The sequence below is a fragment of the Pipistrellus hanaki genome (assembly GCF_964339955.1).
Source record: "Pipistrellus hanaki genome assembly, chromosome: 3".
Lineage (NCBI taxonomy): Eukaryota > Metazoa > Chordata > Mammalia > Chiroptera > Vespertilionidae > Pipistrellus > Pipistrellus hanaki.
The window spans coordinates 16,917,825-16,930,234 of NC_140505.1; the positions used below are offsets into that span (position 1 = coordinate 16,917,825).

General features: G+C 39.1%; 1 pseudogene across 1 annotated transcript; it reads right to left on the reverse strand.

Moving 5' to 3' along the window:
- Positions 1–11,223: 11,223 nt before the first annotated feature.
- On the reverse strand, positions 11,224–11,743 carry LOC311620318 (ferritin light chain-like; annotated as a pseudogene). Its single transcript has one exon. The product of its transcript is annotated as a ferritin light chain-like (transcript).
- Positions 11,744–12,410: the final 667 nt, after the last annotated feature.

Genomic DNA, 12,410 nt, shown 5'->3' on the forward strand with positions numbered 1-12,410 from the left:
TCTCAATGTGGGAACAGCCTGAAGTGGTGAGCCTGAACAGCTCAAGGCGGAGCTTGAAGATGGCGACCGAACAGATGGACTTGTTCTGACCCCAGTCCCAAAACAGATAGAAGCAACATCTGAGTCGCTCAGGGAATGTTGATTAGCAGCTAAGGGGCAGCGGATCACTCTAGGAAGGTAAGGAAGTGTCCGCTGGACAATTTTTCCTGACCAAGCGGCCAGCACTCCCGACTTCTCCCGGAGCTCCGGGCTCGGCGCAAAGGCGGCACCACCCTACCAGGAAGGGAGCAGCTTCTCTGAGGCCTGGAAAACCCATAGCCAAGGAGTCCATCGAGCACCTGTGGCGCCCCGATCGGAGCAAGCATGTGGATTCAAGGAAACTCTTCAACCACCCACAGAAAGGTCAGAGTTTGCGTGGCTAGGCTGAGAGTTCAGGCTGCGATAGCCCCATTGCTCCCGCGAGGCCCCGCCCCCAGAGCGGCCCTGAGCGCCGGGGCCCCACCTATTGATATATTGTAGCACCAAAGCGCCGCGAGGCCCCGCCCCCAGTGCGGCCCTGAGCGCTGCGCCCCGGAGCGCCGCGAGGCCCCGCCCCCAGTGCGGCCGTGGCCCCGCCTATATTGTAGCCCAGGAGAGCTGCGAGGGCCCGCCCCCAGAGAGAAAGAAGGCCAGAGCAACCAAAGTCTGGGAGGTCAAACCAGTAACACTGACACCTAAGGGCTGAACTACAAACTGCCTTTTTTTTTTTTTTTCTTTTTTCTTTTTCTTTTTCTTTTAATTAATCAAAAATAATTGGACACAAATAACTAAGATATAGCCTACCTAAAATGAAGGACTACCTTACAAAACTGAGGTGCAGTGGAAAGCTGGGAACTGCAAGACTCTCTGATCCAAGAACCAGGCATACCAAATACAATAACAGAGGAAGTGATTGAACTCTACTGGACAATTTTATGCTAATTATACTATTCTTTATTTTATTTTCATTTTTTACATTTTTTATTTAATTTTCATTTTTTACATCTTTTACTTCAGAAACGATTTTTTTTCTTTTTTCCTTACTTGATTTTACCTTTTCAATTATTACATTTTTCAATCTCTATCTTCACTATTACTACTGCTATTTTGCAATTTTTTTTTCTTTTTCTTTTCCTCCCCAGTACCATTTTACTTCGTCTTTATTTTACATTGGGAGTAACCTTCATTCTATTTTAATCTCTACTATAGCATCATTCAACCCTATCTCAATTCGACCTTTACCCCATCACTCTCTTACTAAACTTTAACCTTTTAGTCTCCAGTTTATCCTATCCCTTTCCGGCTTTAGTTTTTCCTCTATTCTTTCTGTATACCCCCTGCTAAAGCTCTCACTATACTCATAGACCTAAGTTCCAACCCCTGATACAAGTGTATAAATATCACTCTCTGCACTATATTAACTAGTTAAAAAAAAAAAAAAAAACACAAAAAAAAACGGTTCTACTTTCTATCCTTTTCTCATTGTTTGAGTGAAGGTTGATTATTGTGAATATTTGTGCTTTTCAGTGAAATTGTTATGCTTATTCCAGTGTTGTTATTGTTGCTTTGTATTTTTTTTTAAATCCTCTGTTTTTGTTTGTTTCTTTGACTTCTGTATATCATAACCTTACTTAATAATAGTGGATATTGTATTGTAGTTTGTATTAATCTCCAAGTATTGTTACCGGCATTGGCTGGGCTCAGTGGTTGATCTATGGCAATTTTCTCCACATATATATAGTTTGTTTCCCATTTTTTTAGTTTGCTTCTTCTCTCTCTCTCTCTCTCTCTCTCTCTCTCTCTCTTTCTCTCTCTCTCTCTTACTCTCTCTTCTTTTTCTCCCTGTTTTCTAACTTCATTTTGTCATTACTTTATTTCTTCTTTGACTTTTTTTTTTTAATTTTTCTTTATTTTATTTTTACCTTCCTTCCTTCCTTCTCTCCTATACCCTAATTTGCCTATCGCTAGGGGTTACCTTTATTAGAGGTTATTAATATTGTAAATACATTCCTGTTAAGTGCCTCTCGTGTTGTACCTGGTAGTGTTGTATTTTGCACCTATAAATTAACGCAAGAGAAAGAACACCACATAACCAGACATCCTGAAAAGAGATACCATGGGAAGACAAAGAAACACCCCACAAATGAAAGAAAAGCAGGCATCACCAGAAAAGGAAGTAAACGAGCCAGAGGCAAGCAGCCTACCAGAGCAAGAGTTCAGAATAATGATTATTGGTTGGCTAAAAAGAATGGAAGAGAAATTTGACAATAACCAAGAAGAAATGAGGAAGAACCATCAGGAATTGAGGAAGAACCAAGAAGAAATGAAAAATGACATCGCTACCATGAAGAACTCAATAGAAAGCATCAAGAGTAGACTAGATGAAGCGGAAGACCGCATCAGTGAGCTAGAAGACAAGATGGAAAAAAATACCCAATTAGAGCAGCTTCTAGAAAAAAAGATTAAAAAGCAGGAGGAGAGCCTACGGGAGCTTTGGGACATTACAAAACAAAATAATATTCGAATAATAGGGGTTCCAGAAGGAAAGGAAACTGAGGTAGACGTGGAAAAAGTATTTCAAGAAATAATGACAGAAAACTTTCCTGAGATAGAGAAGAAAAAACCCACACAAATCCAAGATGCTCGCAGAGTCCCAAGCAAAATGAATCCCAGAAGACAGACGCCAAGGCACATTATAATTAAAGTGGCAAACAACAACGACAAAGTAAGAATCTTAAAAGCAGCCAGAGAGAGACAGAAAGTTACTTACAAAGGAACCCCCATCAGACTAGCAACTGATTTCTCAACAGAAACATATCAGGCCAGAAGGGAATGGGATGAAATATACAAAGTCATGCAAAGGAAGGGTTTGAATCCAAGAATACTGTACCCAGCAAGACTATCAATCAAAATTGAAGGGGAAATCAGGAGCTTCACAGACAAAAAAAGACTGAAGGAATTTATCTCCACCAAACCAGCAATGCAAGAAATGCTAAAGGGTCTACTGTAAAAATAAAGAAATAGGAATTGAAGAAGGAACATGGGTATAGAATAAAAATGCCATCAAATGAGTACCTATCAATAATAACCTTAAATGTAAATGGATTAAATGCTCCAATCAAAAGACATAGGGTGTCAGATTGGATAAGAAAACAAGACCCTTACATCTGTTGCCTACAAGAAACCCACCTCAGAAAAAAAGATGCACACAGACTGAGGGTGAAGGGATGGAAAAAAGTTTTCCAGGCAAATGGAAAGGAAAGAAAAGCTGGGGTAGCAATACTTATATCTGACAAATTAGATCTCAGAGTGAAGGACATAACAAGAGACAATGAAGGCCACTTCATAATACTAAAGGGTACAATCCAACAAGAAGAAATAACCCTGGTAAATATATATGCACCCAATACAGGAGCACCCAAATACATAAAAAAACTGCTGGAGGACATTAAGGGAGAGATTAATAGCAATACAATCATAGTAGGAGATTTTAATACCCCACTGTCACCCTTCGACAAATCATCTAAACAAAAAATCAGCAAAGAAATATCAATCCTAAACGACTCACTAGACCAGATGGAATTAATTGACATCTTTAGAACATTCCACCCCAAAGCCACAGAATATACATTCTTCTCAAGTGCACATGGGACATTCTCAAAGATAGACCACATTTTGGGACATAGGCAAAGTCTCTTCAAATTCAAGAAGATAGAAATCATATCAAGCATCTTCTCAGACCATAGTGGCATAAAACTGGAAATTAATTACAATAAAAATAATCCAAAGAAATCAAATACATGGAGACTAAACAACATGCTATTAAACAAGGACTGGGTTACCAGAGAAATCAAGGAAGAAATTAAAAACATCCTGGCAACAAATGACAATGAAAACACAACAATCCAAAATCTATGGGAAACAGCAAAAGCAGTTTTGAGAGGGAAGTTCATATCCTTACAAGCCTATTGCAAAAAACTAGAAAAAATGGTAACAGATGAACTAACTCTACAACTCAAAGAGTTAGAAAAAGAGCAACAAGAAAAGCCCAGTGTAAGCAGAAGGAAGGAAATAACAAAAATCAGAGCACAGATAAATGACATAGAGACCAAAGAAACAATACATAAGATCAACAAAACCAAGAGCTGGTTCTTCGAAAGGATAAACAAGATTGATGGACCTCTAGCCAGGCTAACCAAGAAACAAAGAGAGAGGACCCAAATAAACAAAATCAGAAATGAAAGAGGTGAAATAACAACAGACCCCACCGAAATACAACAGATTGTTACAAAATACTACGAACAACTCTATTCCAACAAACTAAACAACCTGGAGGAAATGGACATATTCCTAGAAAAATACAAACTGCCAAAACTCAATCAGGAAGAATCTAAAAATCTCAATAGACCAGTGACGTGGGAAGAAATTGAAACCGTCATCAAAAAGCTTCCAGCAAACAAAAGCCCAGGGCCAGATGGCTTCACAGGAGAGTTTTACCAAACATTCAAGGAAGAACTAAAACCTATCCTCCTCAGACTATTCCAAAAAATCCAAGAGGAAGGAACATTTCCGAACTCCTTCTATGAAGCCAACATCACCCTAATACCAAAACCAGATAAAGACAACTCAATGAAAGAGAATTACAGGCCAATATCCCTCATGAACATAGATGCCAAAATCCTCAACAAAATTCTAGCAAATCGACTCCAGAAGAACATCACAAAGATCATACACCATGACCAAGTAGGATTTATTCCAGGAATGCAAGGATGGTACAATATCCGCAAATCAATAAACGTGATACATCACATAAACAAATTGAAAGATAAAAATCATATAGTCATATCAATTGACGCAGAAAAAGCATTTGACAAAATCCAACACCCTTTCCTGTTAAAAACTCTTAAAAAGGTGGGAGTACAAGGATCATACCTCAACATAATAAAAGCTATATATGATAAACCCACAGCCAACATTATACTCAATGGGCAAAAACTAAAACCATTCCCTCTAAGAACAGGAACAAGACAGGGATGCCCACTCTCGCCACTCCTGTTTGACATAGTTCTGGAAGTACTAGCCATTGCAATTAGACAAGAGGAGGAAATAAAAGGCATCCAAATTGGAAAAGAAGAAGTAAAGTTATCCTTATTTGCAGATGTCATGATATTGTACATAAAAAACCCAAAAGACTCCATTAAAAAACTAATTGACTTAATAAATGAATTTGGCAACGTAGCAGGATATAAAATTAATGCCAAGAAATCCATGGCATTTCTATACACCAACAGTGAAACTACAGAAACAGAGGCTAAAAAAGCAATTCCATTCACCATCGCACCAAAAAAATTAAGATACCTAGGAATAAATTTAACTAAAGAAATAAAGGACCTATTTGCGGAAAACTACACGACACTGAAAAAAGAGATAGAGGAAGATGTAAGGAGATGGAAGAACATACCATGTTCATGGATTGGTAGAATCAACATCATCAAAATGTCCATACTTCCTAAAGCAATCTATAGGTTCAATGCACTCCCCATTAAAATACCAACGACATATTTCACTGACCTAGAAAGAACTCTCCAAAAGTTCATTTGGAACAATAAAAGACCCCGAATAGCCACAGCAATTCTGAGAAAGAAGAGTAAAGTAGGAGGGATCTCAATACCAGACTTCAAACTATACTACAAAGCCTCTGTTCTCAAAACAGCCTGGTACTGGCACAAGAACAGACAAATAGATCAATGGAATAGAATTGAGAACCCAGATATCAACCCAAATCACTATGCTCAATTAATATTTGACAAAGGAGGCACGAATATACAATGGAGTCAAGACAGTCTCTTCAATAAATGGTGTTGGGAAAATTGGACAGACACATGCAAAAGAATGAAACTAGATCACCAACTTACACCATTCACAAGGATAAACTCAAAATGGATACAGGACTTAAACATCAGACGGGAAACCATAAAAATACTAGAAGCATCCACAGGTAGCAAAATCTCAGACGTATGCCAAAATAACTTCTTCACTGATACTGCCCCTAGGGCAATGGAAGCTAAAGAGAAAATAAACAAATGGGACTACTTCAAAATAAAAAGCTTTTTTACAGCAAAAGAAACCATCAATAAAACAACAAGAAAGCCCACGGTGTGGGAGATCATATTTGCAAATATTACCACTGATAAAGGTTTAATCTCCAACATTTACAGACAGCTTATACAACTAAATAAAAGGAAGATGAATGATCCAATTAAAAAATGGGCAATGGACCTAAACAGAATATTTTCAAAAGAAGACAGAAGGAAGGCCAAAAGGCACATGAAAACATGCTCAAAGTCACTAATTATCCGAGAGGTGCAAATCAAAACAACAATGCGGTACCATCTCACACCTGTCAGAATGGCCAACATCAACAAATCAACAAACGACAAGTGTTGGCGAGGTTGCGGAGAAAAAGGAACCCTCGTGCACTGCTGGTGGGAATGCAGACTGGTGCAACCACTGTGGAGAACAGTGTGGAGTTTCCTCAAAAAACTGAAAATGGAACTCCCATTTGACCCAGTAATCCCACTTCTAGGAATATATCCCAAGAAACTAGAAACACCAATCAGAAAGGATATATGCACCCCTATGTTCATAGCAGCACAATCTACAATAGCCAGAATTTGGAAACAGCCTAGGTGCCCGTCAGCAGATGATTGGATCCAAAAACTATGGTACATCTACACAATGGAATACTATGCTGCCATAAAGAAGAAGGAATTCTCATCATTTGCAGCAACCTGGATGGAATTGGAGAGCATCATGCTGAGTGAAATAAGCCAATCAACGAAAGAGAAACACCACATGACCTCACACATCGGTGGATGATAAAGATCTTTATAAACTGATGAACCAAGAGACAGATATAGAGAAAGTAAAGCAACAGGCAGACTGTCAAATTACAGTGGGGAGGGGAGGGATATCAGGGGGAGATAATAGATCAACCGAAGGACTTGTATAAATGCATATAAGTACAACCAATGGACATAAAACTATGGGGAGGGAGGGGATGTGTGGGAGGGAGGGAGGGGGGCAATAAAAAAAAATCAAGAAAATATGTAAAAAATAAATAAATAAATTTAAAAAAATAAATAAATAAATAAATAAATAATAAAATAAAATAAAATTCTCAATGTGTTACCTGAGAATTAACAGAGACAGAATAGAATAGAGAGATGTTCAAGATTGACTTTGTTTACCATATATCCTAGTAAGGTATTATTAGGCCAAGTACTTTTTAAATCCCTAAAAGATTCCCCCGTGATCATTTTAGTTTTGATGTCCCAAGGCCAAAGCAAAGTGGACCATCATATCACTAAACACTGTGAGCCCTGAGGAGGGTGATTAACAGTGGAGTCAGAGAAGCTATGTGTGCTTCAAAGATTCATCGCGTGCAGTACTAAGGCTGGGAAAGTAGTGACTTACACAATTAAAATTATACCATCTATTGGTATATCACATTATGGTTTATGAGAAACTTTCACATACCTTGTTGTATTTTGTCTTGAAAACAACCCATGAAATGAGTAATAGATAGACCATCAGCATTTCTAGAGTTAGTCAGTTGCAATGAGATAGTCATAGTAGCACTGAAGATACATAGCGTAGATAACTTTGAATTTTGCTGAGCTATATGTTTACACCATTTGTGCTATGGCAATATAATGTGGAAAAGAAGCTCTTAAAAATGGAGTGAATCTTACCAGTTGCTCAATACCTATATTCTGATGCAACTTCACTTTGTGGCTACTTGATGCCAAAATGGGCTAATTCTGATCTGAAGAGTAATTTAATGTTAATGACATGTAAAAAGGGTGGAGGGTGGAAGGCAAGTTTGGGAAAAAGGGATTGCAGAGAGATATAAACAAAAACTTTAGGGGATAATGGATGTGTTCATTATCTTGATTGTGGTGGTGATGATTTCACAGGCATATACATATATCAGAACATAAAATTATACTCCATGTCAATTGAATATTAAAATATGCCCATTAAAAATTGTACTGTTCCAATTGATTAAAATTTGGGAAGTAAATAATACAACAGAACAGCATTTCCAAATATGAGGACTTACGAAGGCTTCACGAAGCCTCCTGTTCCTGTGTCAAGGATTTGTTGTACTATCCATTTTCACAGATTGGGAACTAAGGCTGCAAGAGGTTAGTGATCTGCCTAAGGGTGGGCATTAAATAGTGAAGTCAGGGCTTGAACCTAACACCTATTCTTAAGCCCCTATGCCACTGAGCTTACAGCACTAAAATGAACATTGTTCCGACAGTCCAGAAAGTCTGTTAGGAAGAATCAGGCTGATTCAGGGCAAGAAGTAGCCCTCAGTCAAATTGTAATCAAAAGTTGATATCTATGGTATATATAATCAGTCTACCTATACATTGTTCCTTCTTGGATCTAAACAACTTCAGTGCAGCCAGGTGGCTTTCCCAACCCTGTGCTGTGATGCTACACCTTGATCAACCCAGGTGAAATGTTTTATCTCTTCTTGATCTTTCTCTTTGCCTTCTGGAACAATAGCCAATTTTATGAGAAACTCGCCTATCACCAAAGTTTAAATGATGAAAACAGACTTGCCTGTTCTCCCAAAGACATTTGTACTTCAGCAGAATGTGTAGACATGTAGTACTAGCTCAAGTACATGGATTTTTTTTTTTCTTAATGGTGGAAATTTAAACCACTGGGTAAGTAATTTGGAAAGATTTGGGGTGTTTTGTTTTTTTCTATCATCAAATGAGGACCACTTATTCTATTTATAGGTAAGGGACCCAAATCAATGTATGAATGTCAAACTCTAAATCAAGTTACACCTAACTTCATCAAATGGATGATCCTCTCACTAGCCCTTATCTAAGAGCCAGTTTAAACTGAATAAAAATAGCAAGTAATTGGCATGGAGTGGGTATTCAATTAATACCAGTTGAATTAAAATGTGGATTTCGGGGGAGGAGGGCGAATGGTCAGGAAATTATGCCTACCTTTGCATATCCTTCTCTCTAATTTGAATTCTTGATAAATCCCAGAAATGTAATGAATGCTTAAAAAATAGAATGTTCTTCTGATTTACCCCTTGATATATTAAGCCTTTGGAAGGCACAGTATAATGGACAGATCAAATCTAAGGTCACTAACTTGTTCCCAACTGGTAGGTACTCAATGCTACTGATTAGCTAACAGTATTCCTGCTGTTGATTTAAAACAGATAACAAAGACAAAGCTTCAACTCTATAGAGATTAGCTTGTGTTCTAGAAGAAGGAAAAGCAGATGTTTTCCTAAGCATGTGTACAGCCAACCCTTCCACAGGTTGTGAGCCAGGCTGTCAGGGTGATGGGTCTTAGAGTCCAGAAGGTTGTACTCCCAGATTTTGAACACAAGACTATAGGAACAGGTGTGAAAAGTCTAAAGAAATTGTTGCCCAAAGCATCCATTTTATTAATTTTAACAAAATTATTTTAAGAAAATCTTGAAGATCAAGGTATGAGACATTTAATAATGCATTCATCTTCATAAATGTGCTAAAGCCTATACATTACAGAAGTCTGCTAATATGATTTCACTAAGTCCAAAAAGTAAATGCAACTTGAGAATCACCCCTATTTTCTCTGAAGAGAATGAGCGTGGGTTTATCTGATAACAACCACTCTTCTGATATTATTTTATGACTTATACTCATAGTCAAGCCCTCTGTAAATCATGATGGAGAAGTTCTGGTTTATCATGTTTTCTGCCAAAAGAGGTAGACAGAGAGCAAATGCCCCATCCTCATCATTCTGTCATCATCATTTTTCACCCTGGCTCTCTTTTCTTTTTAAATTTTTTCTCTTTTATTTAGAGACTATAGAGATTCCAAACTTGGAAATAAATTTTAATATGACAAACCTTTAGGCAGAACATTTGGAGAGCTTTTTCATTTCATACTGTGATCAGTTAAGGAGCTGTTCATCTATTTCAATAATCCACTGGGCCAACGCCAGGACACTAAATTCTGCAGAATGACATTTTTTCAAGTCTCCAAATTCTAATATGGTTGTGCACCATTCTCTCTCTCTCTCTTCCTCTCTCTCTCTCTCTCTCTCTCTCTCTCTCTCTCTCTCTCTCTCTCTCTCTCTCTCCCCTAAGCTAGTTAAACATTTACTAGAAGTCTAATAAAAGAGATAAATTACATGCCTATTTTAATCATTGATGCCCAGCTCTAGCTCAACTTTTGAAAATCTATCTCCTTCCTTCTCCTTTGCCAACTGCTCTACCTGGCCAGCATTTGACTCATTTCAAATAAGTAGAAGATAAATTTAACCCCATTAAAACACACACACACACACACACACACACACACACACACACACACACATGACCAACAATAAATTATTGTCCTCAGAGGCTGCATATGGAATTCCTCACTGTCTAGAATACATTCACTTTCCCAACCTCACAGAAGATTATTCCAAATCTTCTCTTATCTACTGAAACCCACAACTCCACCACTATGCTCACTACCCTCCCTACCAGATGATATTACTCCCTGCTTCACACAGAAGTGACCTTCCACAGCATATCTCCCACCTTCCCACCTATTAATAGATTGACTTCTCATGTTCCTGTCTAAAAGCATGCCCTCCACATGGATACCAGATCCCATCCCTTCTGTCTTCTCCAGAACTTCACTCCTGAATTCTCTTTTCCATACCATCCATTTTCACTCTCTACTAGATCATCCCCATCAGCATGTTAACATGGAAGTCCTTCTCTCATTTTAGAAAAAAGAAAAAAGAAAAACTTTGTCTTCACTTGACTTCCCCCACCAACTTACACCTGAGTCCTTTGCTCCCCTTTATAGCAAGTCCCTTGGAAAAGTTGTCTATAGTCTCTGTCATTCCTCTCTTCTCACTATCTGTTAAAACTTTTCATCAGCATCCACCACCCCTCCACTCCACTCCACTCCACCAAAACTGTTTTTGTTTTTTTGTTTTTTGGAGGGAGGAAGGGCTGCAAAAAGCTTTTTTGTTCCATTTAGTCCAATGCATGGGAGAGGGCTCCAGGGTGGTTAAAAGAATGGCTATTAGTTTTGGGAAGAGGCTCAGGTAAAAGCCAGAGACATCAGGGGGATGCAGAGGGGCCTCTGCAAGGCCTCTGAGCTCCAAGGGCTCCTAGTCGTGCTTGAGGTGAGCCTTTCGAAGAGACACTCATGCAGCCCAACCTGGGGGGTGGCCAGCCTGCAGATATTAGTCTGGGGGTCGCCCATCTTCTTGATCAGTTTCACCTCCTCAATCAGGAAGTGGTTCTCCAGGAAGTCACCGAGATGAGGGTCTGAGGGTAGAAGCAGGGCCTGCAGCTCCAAAAGGGCCTGGTTCAGGTTCTTCTCAAGGCCAGGTGACTTCCATGGCATCTTCAGTTTTGCCCCAGTCATCTTGAGAAGGTTTCTGCATATCCTAGAAGAGATTGCTGCCACCATGCTTACTTTGCAGCTTTAAGAGATGCTCAGTGCCCTCATGCTTCTTCTCCACCAACTCACAGAAGAAGTGGCCCACACCCTCCAGAGCCACATCATCACGATCGAAATAGTAGCCCAGAGAGAGGTAGGTGTAGGAGGCCTACAGATACAGGTTGGCCAGGCAATTGACCGCAGGTCTACCTTGGTGGAATAATTCTGCAAATTTGGGAGCTCATGGTTGTTCAGCAATAAGGAGTTAGGTAGAAAAAAAAAGAAAGAAAGAAAGAAAAAAAGACAGTGTGTTGGCTGGTCCCAGAGATGGTTCTGAAGGTGGTGACTGGATGAGACCCAGGAGAGTGGTTGGAGGCTGGAAGAAGGGGTGTCCCTGGGTCTGTTCTGTCCAAATACTGTTGAAGCAAGAGACAGATCCAAGGCCTCCGAGTGCACTGCTCAAAACTGCTCTTATCTCAGTCACCAATGAGCTCCACATTATTAATCAATGGTCAGTTCTTAGTCCTGTTCTTACTTGACCTAATAGTGAAATTGTATATAGTTTCTCACTGTTTCCTTCTTAAACTACTCTCTTCACTTGCCTATCAGGACATCACACTCTTTGTATTTCTCTTCTAGATCACCAGTGACTCATCTGTGTTCTTTGCTAGATTTTGCTCTTCTATGCAAGCCTTTAATGTTGGAACACCCCAGGGTTCAGTCCTTGTCCTTCCTCTCTTCCCTGTCTACCTTTGCTATCTTAATTATATCACTTAATGACATCACTTAATGAGTCTCATAGCTTTAAATACTGTCTATATTCCAATAGCTCTCAAATGTTTATTTTAAATCCAGAACTCCCTTGCAAACACCAAGCTCATATATCCAACTGCCTACTCAGTATGTCCCTTT